At 36.6% G+C, this 10937-nt stretch overlaps 1 protein-coding gene across 14 annotated transcripts in view; it reads right to left on the minus strand.

The window, feature by feature from the left end:
• LOC311589605 (uncharacterized protein) overlaps window positions 1-6695 on the minus strand; it is a 138749-nt gene extending 132054 nt beyond the window's left edge. For 11 of the 14 annotated variants that reach the window (XR_014776579.1, XR_014776580.1, XM_084768100.1 and 8 more), the window contains exons 1-3: window positions 6605-6695; window positions 4825-4890; window positions 1340-1444 (exon numbers count right to left, since the gene is read on the minus strand). The gene's annotated coding sequence lies outside the window, so the exon portion shown is untranslated. The remainder of the gene's footprint in view (window positions 1-1339; window positions 1445-4824; window positions 4891-6604) is intronic. The other 3 variants (XM_084768097.1, XM_084768109.1, XM_084768104.1) reach the window with 2 other exon arrangements.
• Window positions 6696-10937: the final 4242 nt, after the last annotated feature.

Raw genomic sequence — 10937 nt, forward strand, 5'->3', positions numbered from 1 at the left:
TCCACAACAGAAGGACCATTTAGCCTGTATTCATCTTCATCTGGTCAATAACCTGTGAAACTGAGGTAACAATAAACAGAAATCTGAACACCAACTAAACAAAGGTAGGAACACTATTAATACTAAGAAACACCACCAACAAGATTACTCTGTATTTCTTGATTCCATGAGAAAAACGCAAACAACATGAATTGCCAAGGCAATATGTTTTCAGCAAATATTAGTTTTCTCATAAAAATAGTCTCTCAAAAAAAGCAATTTAGTTTACACACAAACAAATCACTCCAAAATAAAAAGTATAAGCCACAATTTAAGGAACCCAAAGGCAACATGAATAAATTCAAGAATGATTAACAGATAAAGTGAAGAACACATAAAGAAGTATAAAGTATTGAATACAATATTGGAAATGTTTTTAAAATGCCCAGCATCTGTAGCCATCAGGACAACATAAATAACTGCTTTAAGATTTCATCTTACTCTAGTCAGACTAAAATAAGAGATAAAACAAAAAAAAAAAATGACAAGGGATTTTACTGCATAGAGGTATGGAGAGAGAGAAATTTTATTCACGGTGATAAGGGTACAAACTGAAGCAGCCACCATAAAAGACCGAAAGTTGAAAATAGATCTACTACATGATCAAAGAGTAGGGGTTGGTTGCTTATGAGTCCTCATCTTAATATGACAGTTTAACATCTTCAGCATCTTGAGTCTTGCCACATATCTGTATGCTAAGTTACAGCATGCTACAACTTTATTAGTATTTGCACTTGAATGACAGGAAACTTTTGTAGCTAGGCATGACACTTCCATTGTAACTCACCCAAAAATATAATTAGATCATGCGATGCTTTATCCACACCTTTAACCATGTAGCTACTGGAGTGAAAATATATGCTCAGCACAAACTTAGAGGGCATTAATGTGTTCATGTGCATCTGGAGCTGGAAAAAATGCATCTCCGAGCTTATTCTTTACCAGTGTTACTTTATTCAGATGTATTAAACAATCCTTCCAGCTTTCCTGTATTTCTTGTTTTCCAGAAATATTCAAAGGCCTTATATACAAGTTATAAGTGTATTTCTTCAGTTTATAACATGGATTGTGAATATTTTCCATGGTACTAAGATAATCTTTAGCTATTTTGGAAACAGTGGATCTGGAAAGCCAGCTTTAGTAAACACCAGGGTCATTAGGAAAATTCACTTTTACTATTGTATTCTCTCTTAATATGTATTAGGCCTGGTTCTCTAGAGGAATGTAACAATAGATTGTAGAACCCAAATACATGATGAACCAATAATATTACCCAAGGGAATTGACTAGATTTGCTTACAAGTTCGGTGCAGGAGAGTCTCATGATGGCCACATGCAGCTGAAGGAACGGAGAACCTGTGTCTGCTCAGGCCACAGAGTTCCATATCTCAGCAATCCAGATCTGCTGAAGAAGTCATGGAAAACCCTTGTTAAAACGATGGTATTCTGCATATTATAAGATAAAAAACTCTGGTGTCATCTATCAGGTTTGAAACTGGCAACAGTAGCAGCCACTGCAGTGGCATTTGGCAGCAAGAAGCAACGAAGCTTGGGAGATTGTGTTTTCCTCTGATCTCTCTTCAGAAGTTACTACAGAATGATAGTGGGTTTTTTCTCCTTAGTTAATAATTTCTATGAAGGCTTTTCTAGCCTCACCCCGTCCTATCAGTTACATGACTCACCTTTCTATTCTTTAATAAATACATGTATATATAATATCCGTATATTTATTTTAGTACATTATTCATGGATAAATTCTTCAATTTCAAAGTGTCTGCTGATTTACGCATTTTTGTTGCTGATGTTTTCTAGGCTTATTGCATTGTCATCAGAAAAGGTAAATGTTACATGTTCTTTATGTTGTTGCGGACTGTCAGGGTTGGTCCTGGTTAATATTTAATTTGTTGGGGTGAAGAGTATGTTTTCTGCAGTTCTTAAATGGAAAGTATATTCATGTCAAATTGTTAGTTTTGGTCCACAGTTAAGTCTTTCTTTTGTTGTTTGTTTGTTTTCTTTATTTATTTTTCATTTTTTGATATTCAGCCCAGATGATTAGTTCAGTAGTACAAGGAGATTTCTTTCTTTTTTTTTTCCAAGTTCCCCAGGGCTATGTTTTGGAGTGTACTTCTCATTTTAGACCTGTTAATTGTAGCTCATAAAGTTGAGTGCTCTGATTTTTAGTGCCTGGGAATGAAAGTTGCTGGTCCTTCTCATTGGGTTACCAGTCTTCATTTTACAATTGACCTTTCATGATGTGTTTTTACAAGTATGTATTTGATTCTTTTGTCTGCTGTAAATATTATTCCTTTTATTTTCTTTTGAATTCTCCCTGCATGCAATGTCTTATTTTATTGCTTTACTAACAAAGTACAGCTTTAAAGAGTAAGACTGTAGAGTATTTATCTTAACTGTTAGATTAATACATACCATTAAGTAGAAGTATATACTGTCTGAGTTAAACTGAATTGACTATAAACAGTATAAACAAATAACACTTTCAATTTAGTGGCCTCATATAACAACAAAAATATATTTTCTGAGCTACCTTGACTCTAACATAAACAAGTAAACAAAGGAGATTTGAAAGATTAAAATTATCCAAACTCTTCCACCTAGTGCACAAGGCTTGAAGAAACAAGCATTACATAAACCTATTCCATGATGGTAACCAAAACTATTGGCAGATGTAAAGAACAAAGACAGGCAAGTACTGTTAACTTGTAACCTAAACATACAAAGCAATAGTTTAGAAATGATAGATTAAAACATTAGAGTTTTCTGTGTAAAAATCACATGAGATGGGAACAGAATTCATACATTGCTTTTTATGTTGTAACTTACTATTCCTTAAAAGCTATTTGGGGAAAGTTTAAGTTGTGGAAGCATTATGTTGGCAGTTACAGAGATCAATACAGCTATTTGTCTGGATTAATTCAGACAATTTTTCATACTATTGTTTAGTAGGCAAAATTAGAGTTCTAAACACTTAGTAATTGCTATGGTGTTGGAACTCGCATTTCCGGCTCTGCTTGTTCATCTTCACGTTACTCCTCATACTCAGTAGTCTCACCTTCTGTAGGCTTGAAGCATTTGCTTTCTATGTCAGGCTATGTTTTTAGTTTTAGCTGGTGCTGTATAACCATTTAAGACTACCAATCCACCATTCCTCTGCTTAGGATCTCAAAGTGGTCTAGATGTTCTCTGTATCTGTGTCTTTCTGTCTCTCTGTCTCTGTCTCCCTCTGTGTCTCTGTCTGTCTTTGCCTTGTCTGTCTCTATCTCTGTCTCTGTCTGTCTGTCTGTCTGTCTGTCTGTCTGTCTGTCTGTCTGTCTCTCTCTCTCTCTCTCTCTCTCTCTCTCTCTCTCTCTCTCTCTCTCTCTCTCTCTCTCTCCCTGACATGTTGGATCGTGGTCCAAGAATGGAACTATGTGAGGAGAATTCTGCATGTTTTGAGAACACTCCTAGAAAACAAGACAGAAGTCTTATGACCTCAGTTTCTTCAAAACATAAAATTGTCCTTGGGATGTGTTTCATGGACCTCTCAGGTGGAGCAGACAGGTGTTTCCTTCTGCTGCTGTTATTCATGATTATTGAAAACACGTTTTAGCCATGTGACATGCCCTTGTTATTGAACATCTTACTCATTTGATACTTTTTAACCATTAGAGTACAAATTGCCTGGTCTTCTGAACAAAGTTGCTTCTTGCATAAGACATTAGTCCACCTCAATTTTAGGCCTCACTCTCCCAGGTTTAGTGGTAAAGAATTACCAATCTTAAAAAATAAATAAATAAATAAATAAATAAATAAATAAATAAATAAATAACAATTACCAATCTTGATCTCTAGGTTATACACACAGTGATCTCTTAAAGTATCGTATAGACAATTACTTGCTGAGTGACCCTTCCACTTCATCACATGCTTGTCTTACTACCAACAAATATTCAGTCATAGGCATTTTGCCAAATTTGTTGTGATTTCTAATAGCTATGGAAGTTAAATTCTTAGATATATAAGCACATATAAACTCCTAATAGTAAAGATGATTTATGTAGAATAATTGCTGCTTTATTTTTGATTTGTCACAGAGGAAAGTGGTTTCATCAAGAAAAAGTATCCCAATTAAGTGTTCAAAATATGTGATTTAATTTAAAACAAAACAGCCATAGTAGTATACTACAAAATATAGTATTTAGCATAACAATTTAAACAGGCATATGTGTCCGTGTGTTCTCTCTCAAGCCAATAAACAAACTTAGAGAAGCTCAGTACAATTAATTTCTCTCCCAGAAGACAAATAAATATGGTATTTTGCTTCTGTCTTTGATTTAACTGATTGTACTTTACTTCTGGAAGGTGAGTATGACTATTGTAGACAAATCCCAGTAGTCTACTGTTGCTGCTGCTGCTGCTACTACTACTACTACTACTGCAGCAGCAGCTGCTGGTACTACTACTACTAATACAGTGAAACCAGTAAGGAGAAAGAATGTTTTCAGGGCCTATTTAGGTTTGCCAAAAACCAATAATTAAGTCACAGAGTCCTTCTTCTAAAATGTTGCTAGGCATTACATTCTCAATAATTTCATGTATTCAAATATACAAAACAACAATGGGATATGACTTTGTCCATATAGAGCAAGTGTTTTACAAAATAGTATATGATTTCTTTGTATGATTTAGTGCATGTATGATGGGTGACTTTGGGTTACATTGCTGTGGAGAGACACTGTGACCACTACAACTCTTGTTAGGGAAAATATTTCATCGGTGCTGGCTTACAGTTTCAGAGGTTCAGTCCATTATCTTCATGGTAGGAAGCAAGGTGACTTCTAGACGGACATGGTGCTAAAGAAGGAAATGAGAGCGTTACATCTTGAACCACAGGCAGCAGGAGACTATGTGCCACAGGGGGTGTGGCTTGAGCATTATGACCTCATAGTTCACCTCCACAGTGACACACTTCCTCTCACAAGGTTGCACCTCCTAATATTTCCCACTACCTTTGGCAAAGTATTCAAATCGGATGGGGACCATTTCTATCAAACAACCATTTCATACTCCCTGTCCCATAGGCTTGTAGCCATAACATAACGAAGAAGCAACGCAGTCAGTGCAACTTCAAAACTCCCCTTAGTCTTTAATAGTCTTAACCCTGTTTAAAAGTCCAAAGTCCAATGTCTCTTCTCAGACACATGGTAATCCTCTTAACTGTCATCCTCTATGAAATAAAAAAACACATTACATACTTCCAACATACAGTGCCACAGGGTACACATTACTATTGCATAATGGAGTACAGAAAGGATAGTGAGGATATATTGGACCAAAGCAAGACCAAAAACCAGCTGGGAAAACTTCAAACTCTATCTCCACATCTGATCTCAAAATATTCTTCTGTTCTCCAACTCATTTCAGCTTTGTTGACTGCAACACACTTCTTTTTTGGGCTGGTTTCTTTCCAAATTAGTAGCTTTTCTTAGCAGGTATCACAAAGTTCTGGGATCTCTAACACCTTGTTGTCTCCAAGGCAATACAGGTTTCACCTTCACAGCTTCACACAGGGGTCTTTCTAAGCTCACATGCCGGGACTCCTCTGCTAAAGACAAGTCCTCAGAGACTTTCACTAGTGGTAGAAGGATACTGCCAAAGCCCTTTCTTCTGTTTTTTACCCTAAATCCGGAATTATGTGGCCAAAGCTGTTAAGTTCCACTGTTTGATGGGGCTTGAACATGGCCCCTGATTCAATTACATCATTATCAGCTTTCTGGTTTTTGATGGTTTCTTTCACTGCCTAAGCTTGACTGTACTGGAACATGCTCTGCAGATAAAGTTGAGCTTGAACTCAAACATCTGCCTGCTTCTGTCTCTTTAGTGCTGAGATTCAAGGCATGAACGGCCACGAGTGGACTTAAACTTTTTCATAATTCCTTTTCACTAGATGGAACCTTGGTTCAGTAGGGTCTTGCCTGAGGCCACCACTCCCTTGGTTTCATTTAATATTTTTAATATGTCTATCACTTTGGACATAGGATTCAGCTCTATTCCACTTCCTTGTGTGTCCCTTTTCTCCTTTGAAATATACATTTTGAATTTTTTCCTTGCTCAACTTACTCCTTTTCATAAGAGTGAACCACAAAAAAGCACTACATTAGGCTGTTCTGAAATTTCACTTCCAATTGCAATTAATCTAAATATTTTTGCTTTAACCCCAGGCAGACTCTGGACCAGGGCAAAAAACAGCCACATTTTTCACCAAAATATCCAAAGGACAATCTCTAGGCAACATACTAAAGTCCTTTTTTTCTGAAACCTCTTGAGCTGGGGTGCCACAGTTCAAATAGCAAAGTGGGGCACCACTGTCTTTCAGGCTCATACTAGTATGGCCCATTAAGCAACACACTTTGCTCCTTTCCTAACCCAAAGTCCCAAAATCCACATTCCTTCAAACAAAAGCATGGTCCCTGGTACCAACTTCTTTCTTAGGGTTTCATTGCTGTGAAGAGACACCATGGTCAAGACAACTTTTATAAATGAAAACATTTAGTAATGGCTGCCTTACAGTTTCAGAGGATTAGTTCGTTAGTATCATGGTAGGATGCATGGAAGCTTCCAGTTAGACATGGTACTGGTTAAAAAGCTGAGAGTTCTACATCTTGATCCACAGGCAGCAGCAAGAGTCTGAGTGCCACACTGGAGCATTGTGACCTCACAAAATGAACCACAGTGACATACGTCTTCCTCTAACAAGGCCACACCCACAGGCAGTTGTACTCCTTATGGCCGAGCACTCAAACACGAGAGTTAAAGTCAGAAATTCTTACAGCTGTTGATATGTCAAAAATGTATAAAGATGTGTTTAGATTATAAACATGAACTAAATATTTAATGTGCAATTGCATTATCTCTGCCATAGTAGTAGGGAACCACCCATATTCTACAGTGGATGTAGATGAAATATAATTTGAAGAAAGATAATCAAGATAGAATGCAAAAGCTTTACACAGTTTAAAAATCACTAGTATTAAAGCCAAAAGGAGAAAACAAAAAACAAAAAAACACAACAACACAGAAAAGCAAAAAACAGCAACAACAACAACAACAAAAACCCCTAAGTGATAGTTAAAACAACATACACCTTGTTTGTAATACCAAATGTGTGCAAATAACTTCTTAATAGAAAGAAGGATATAATAAAAGACAAGCATTATAAATTCATTAAAAGGCAAAAGATTTATATGATCTGAAGAGAAAATTTGTGGACAAATGGATTGAGCTAGAAATGATCATAATGAGTGAGTTAACCCAGAAGCAGAAAGACTCAAATGGTATATACTCACATATATCTGCATATTAGCCCAAGGGGCATGTTCCATGAAAGTCTTCACTTACCAGGAAACTGGGACAGAGGGGAGGACATTCTATTGGGACTCTAGATGAGATAAGCATGGGAGAATAGCAAAGTAGAAGGATCCGGGGTCCTAGAAACATTATGATAGGCAGATTTGGGCCCAGGGGTCCCGCTCAAACCATGGCACCAGCCAAGAACAATACAGGCTGTAAACTTCAAACCCCTACCCAGATCTAGCCAATGGACAGGACATTCTCTACAGTTGAGTGGAGGGTGGGGTATGACTTTCACATGTACTCTGGTGCCTCATATTTGACCATGTCCCCTGGACAGGGAACCTGGTGGCACTCAGAGGAAGGATAGCAGGCTACCAAGAAGAGACTTGATACCCTATGAGCATATAAAGAGGGAGGAAGTCCCCCTCAGGCACAGTCATAGGTTAGGGGAGTAAGGGGGAAATGGGAGGGAGGGAAGAATGGGAGGATACAAGGGATAGGATAACCATTTAGATATATCAAGAATAAATTAATAAAAAAAATAAAATAAAATAAAGATACTTTCCATGTGCAATTTTGTCATGTTTAAAGTTCTTGCAACTTATTGAAACTATAGGTTCTGGTTGTATTTTGGGTTAAGCTACACCATTAAATTTCCTGCTCGCTATGATAAAATAACAGACAGAAACAATGTAATGCAAGGTAGGCTAGCCTTGCCTCACAGGTTAAGAGGTAAATTCCATCATAATAGAGAAGGAAAGGCAGCAAAGGGTTGTGCCCTGTGTCAGGAAGTAGCTCTTGTTCTGACCTCTTAACTCTGTCTTCAACCAGGAAGGAGAGAGCTTAGATGAGAGGACAAGTTTAAACTGGCTCCAGTAATGAGTCTCAAAAGGAGAAGTCTTCATATAATCTCTACAGATTTTCAAAAGATACATAATAAAAAAACAAATTTATAACCAGCTACTTACAGGGTCATAATTTTGGAGTACAGGACATTATCAATAATAAAAACACACCGTTGTGTTGATCTATAAGAATTTTTTTCAACAAAAGTTTTACTGGGGAAGGGAGGCACACACCGAATAAAAACAAAAAATGCACCACTGCATCAACATCCATCTTCCCGTGTTTTCTCACCACATGCGTGATTATGAGTTGCCTCACTGTCTTGCTACCATTTTCCCCACTGCGGTGGCCTTAACTCTCAACCTGGCACCCCAAATCAGCCCTTCTTTCCTTAATTCACTTGTATCTAGAATGTGACTTCAGCAAGAATTAGAGTAACTGATCTAGAAAATTAGTGACACTGTTTTAGACTTCAACCAGGGAACAGAAATATATTAGATACTGGATATGAACAAGAGAAGCTCCCATCATAGATGTCAGGAAAAAGGAGAGGCTAATGCTGAGGCATGCAGTTAGCTGAAGAACACTGCAAAACTGCTGCTAGCAACATTTCCACAGTGTGGCTGTTAAGATTGTCACTCTCTGTGTGAGACACCTCAGGCAACATTGTCAATGAACACAGCCTCCAGGGAGAAACGTCAGCAGCCGCAGTGGAGGGGGTTGACAACCTAAAAGACACAGTGGGAGCTACAGAAACCCCCGCCAACTCCTCCTGGCAAATAAATAATTGAGATCCCAGCCCATCCTTTCACGGACATTTACCAGGCTGTATTCAGCTTGTCACTCCTACAAACTCCATTCATCATAAACTGCTACCATATCATGCCAGCACTTAATGAGTTATTTATAACACAAAAGGATGAGGAGAAACTACCTCAGAGAATCTAACATGAGTCAATATAATTATTTAAGTGCCAATAAAATAAATTAACAGTAAAATGCAATTCTAGAAGTAAACATAAAAAACAAACACCACATTTTATTACCAGACTCATTATGTATAAAAATGTTTTGTAACATTGCTAAAAAGTATCAGACCAAATTAGTTCTTGCTTTCTGATTTTATTACACTGAGAATATGCATGCTCAGTGAGAAATACAGATTATGACCTTCAAATCAACTTTGACGAATACAACTCCTACTTCATTACTTTTCAAAAATATTTTAATTTAAATACTATTTTCACAGACTTCCTACAGCTCTTCTAAAACACAACACTTTTGCACTATTATAATTTTTAAATTCCGTTTTTTAACTTTTTACTCAGTCTTCAATGTACTATGAGCCTTTGCCCTCCTCACCTTAGCTCAACTATCCATCCCACTTAGAGTCTTGTTTCCTAACACTGTCTCTGAATAAAACTCAACTATTCCTTCCTAGTCCACATAGTATGCTTAATAATAGTACTCTAGTTTCTGTCACTAGGAGTTATTATTTCTCTTCTTTATCATTTATAAACATTGCCTATAAAATGATCATCTTATATTTGGACTTGATAAAAGGCATTGAGAGTGAATCCTACCCAGGATGACACAGCAATGATTTGCTGAAATAGATCTATCTAAATAGAAAGAGCTGCCAAAATGCAGTTGTTGCTTGGAGAGATTCCTGTCTGATTCACCGAGGCTCTAAAGTCAATCTGCAAAGCGTTATCCCATGCCTTATGACTTATTTAAGAAGATTTACAGATGAGTTAGGTGTTTTTCCTGTTGATATTTTGATGTTTCAGGTAAGTTTTATTCAGAAAAGCAAGAGTTATTTCTCTCATCAATAGCACACTGACCATAAATTCTAGAAATGAGGGATATTTCTTGATTAAGGATATTTGATGGTAATTATATCTCTTACACTTGGGAATTTTGCCTGAGAATCTTATAAGTGTCTTCATTAATCTATAGAAGATATAGAAAACATCACATTTATGAGGATAGTAATTATAATGAAACTGCAGTTGCTGATTAGGCTACTTGATTTCTTATTTCCATTTGCATGCATGAATATAATCAATATTCTCACTGTAGAGATAGTGTTGAAAATAGTACCACAAGCAATACTTGAGCAAATGCTCTTTTCATTGTTTGTGTCTTATATGATTCAAACATTTTTTTTCTATTTCCAAAAATCCTTGGTGTACTTTCACTTATTCTTATTAGTTAACACTTTCAAATCATCCTTTAAAATAGTAATAATAAGAATCAAATATTCAATGGTACTCACTCACTCCTACCTAGCCCCATTTTTATATTTTGCACATCACGTGTATCTGATTTCCTCTTCTAGTTAGTTCACACCTTTAAAAAATGGCTTTGCAAGTTTCTCTGCATTTTCTATAATAAATTTAGCTCCCCACAAAGATATATAATTAAGAAGGGAAGTGCAATCTGATTATCTGTCAAATATAGATGACTGCCTCACCATATTCAGATACTAGATCACTGTGCCTATAATAAATTAAAACACCTCCATCTCAAATGTAAAATTAATAATAACAGTTCTATCCAGTCAGCACATATTTACTGAATACTTGCTGGGTGCCAAGAAATCTAGTATTTGAAGAGTAGTTTTAGATAAATTTCACATTTTTTCATCCGAGCTTCAGAATTACTTCTCATCTACACAGATGAAAATGCTGCTCTCCATT

This window comes from Acomys minous (genome assembly GCF_964271855.1).
Source record: "Acomys minous genome assembly, chromosome: 18".
Classification (NCBI taxonomy): Eukaryota; Metazoa; Chordata; class Mammalia; order Rodentia; family Muridae; genus Acomys; species Acomys minous.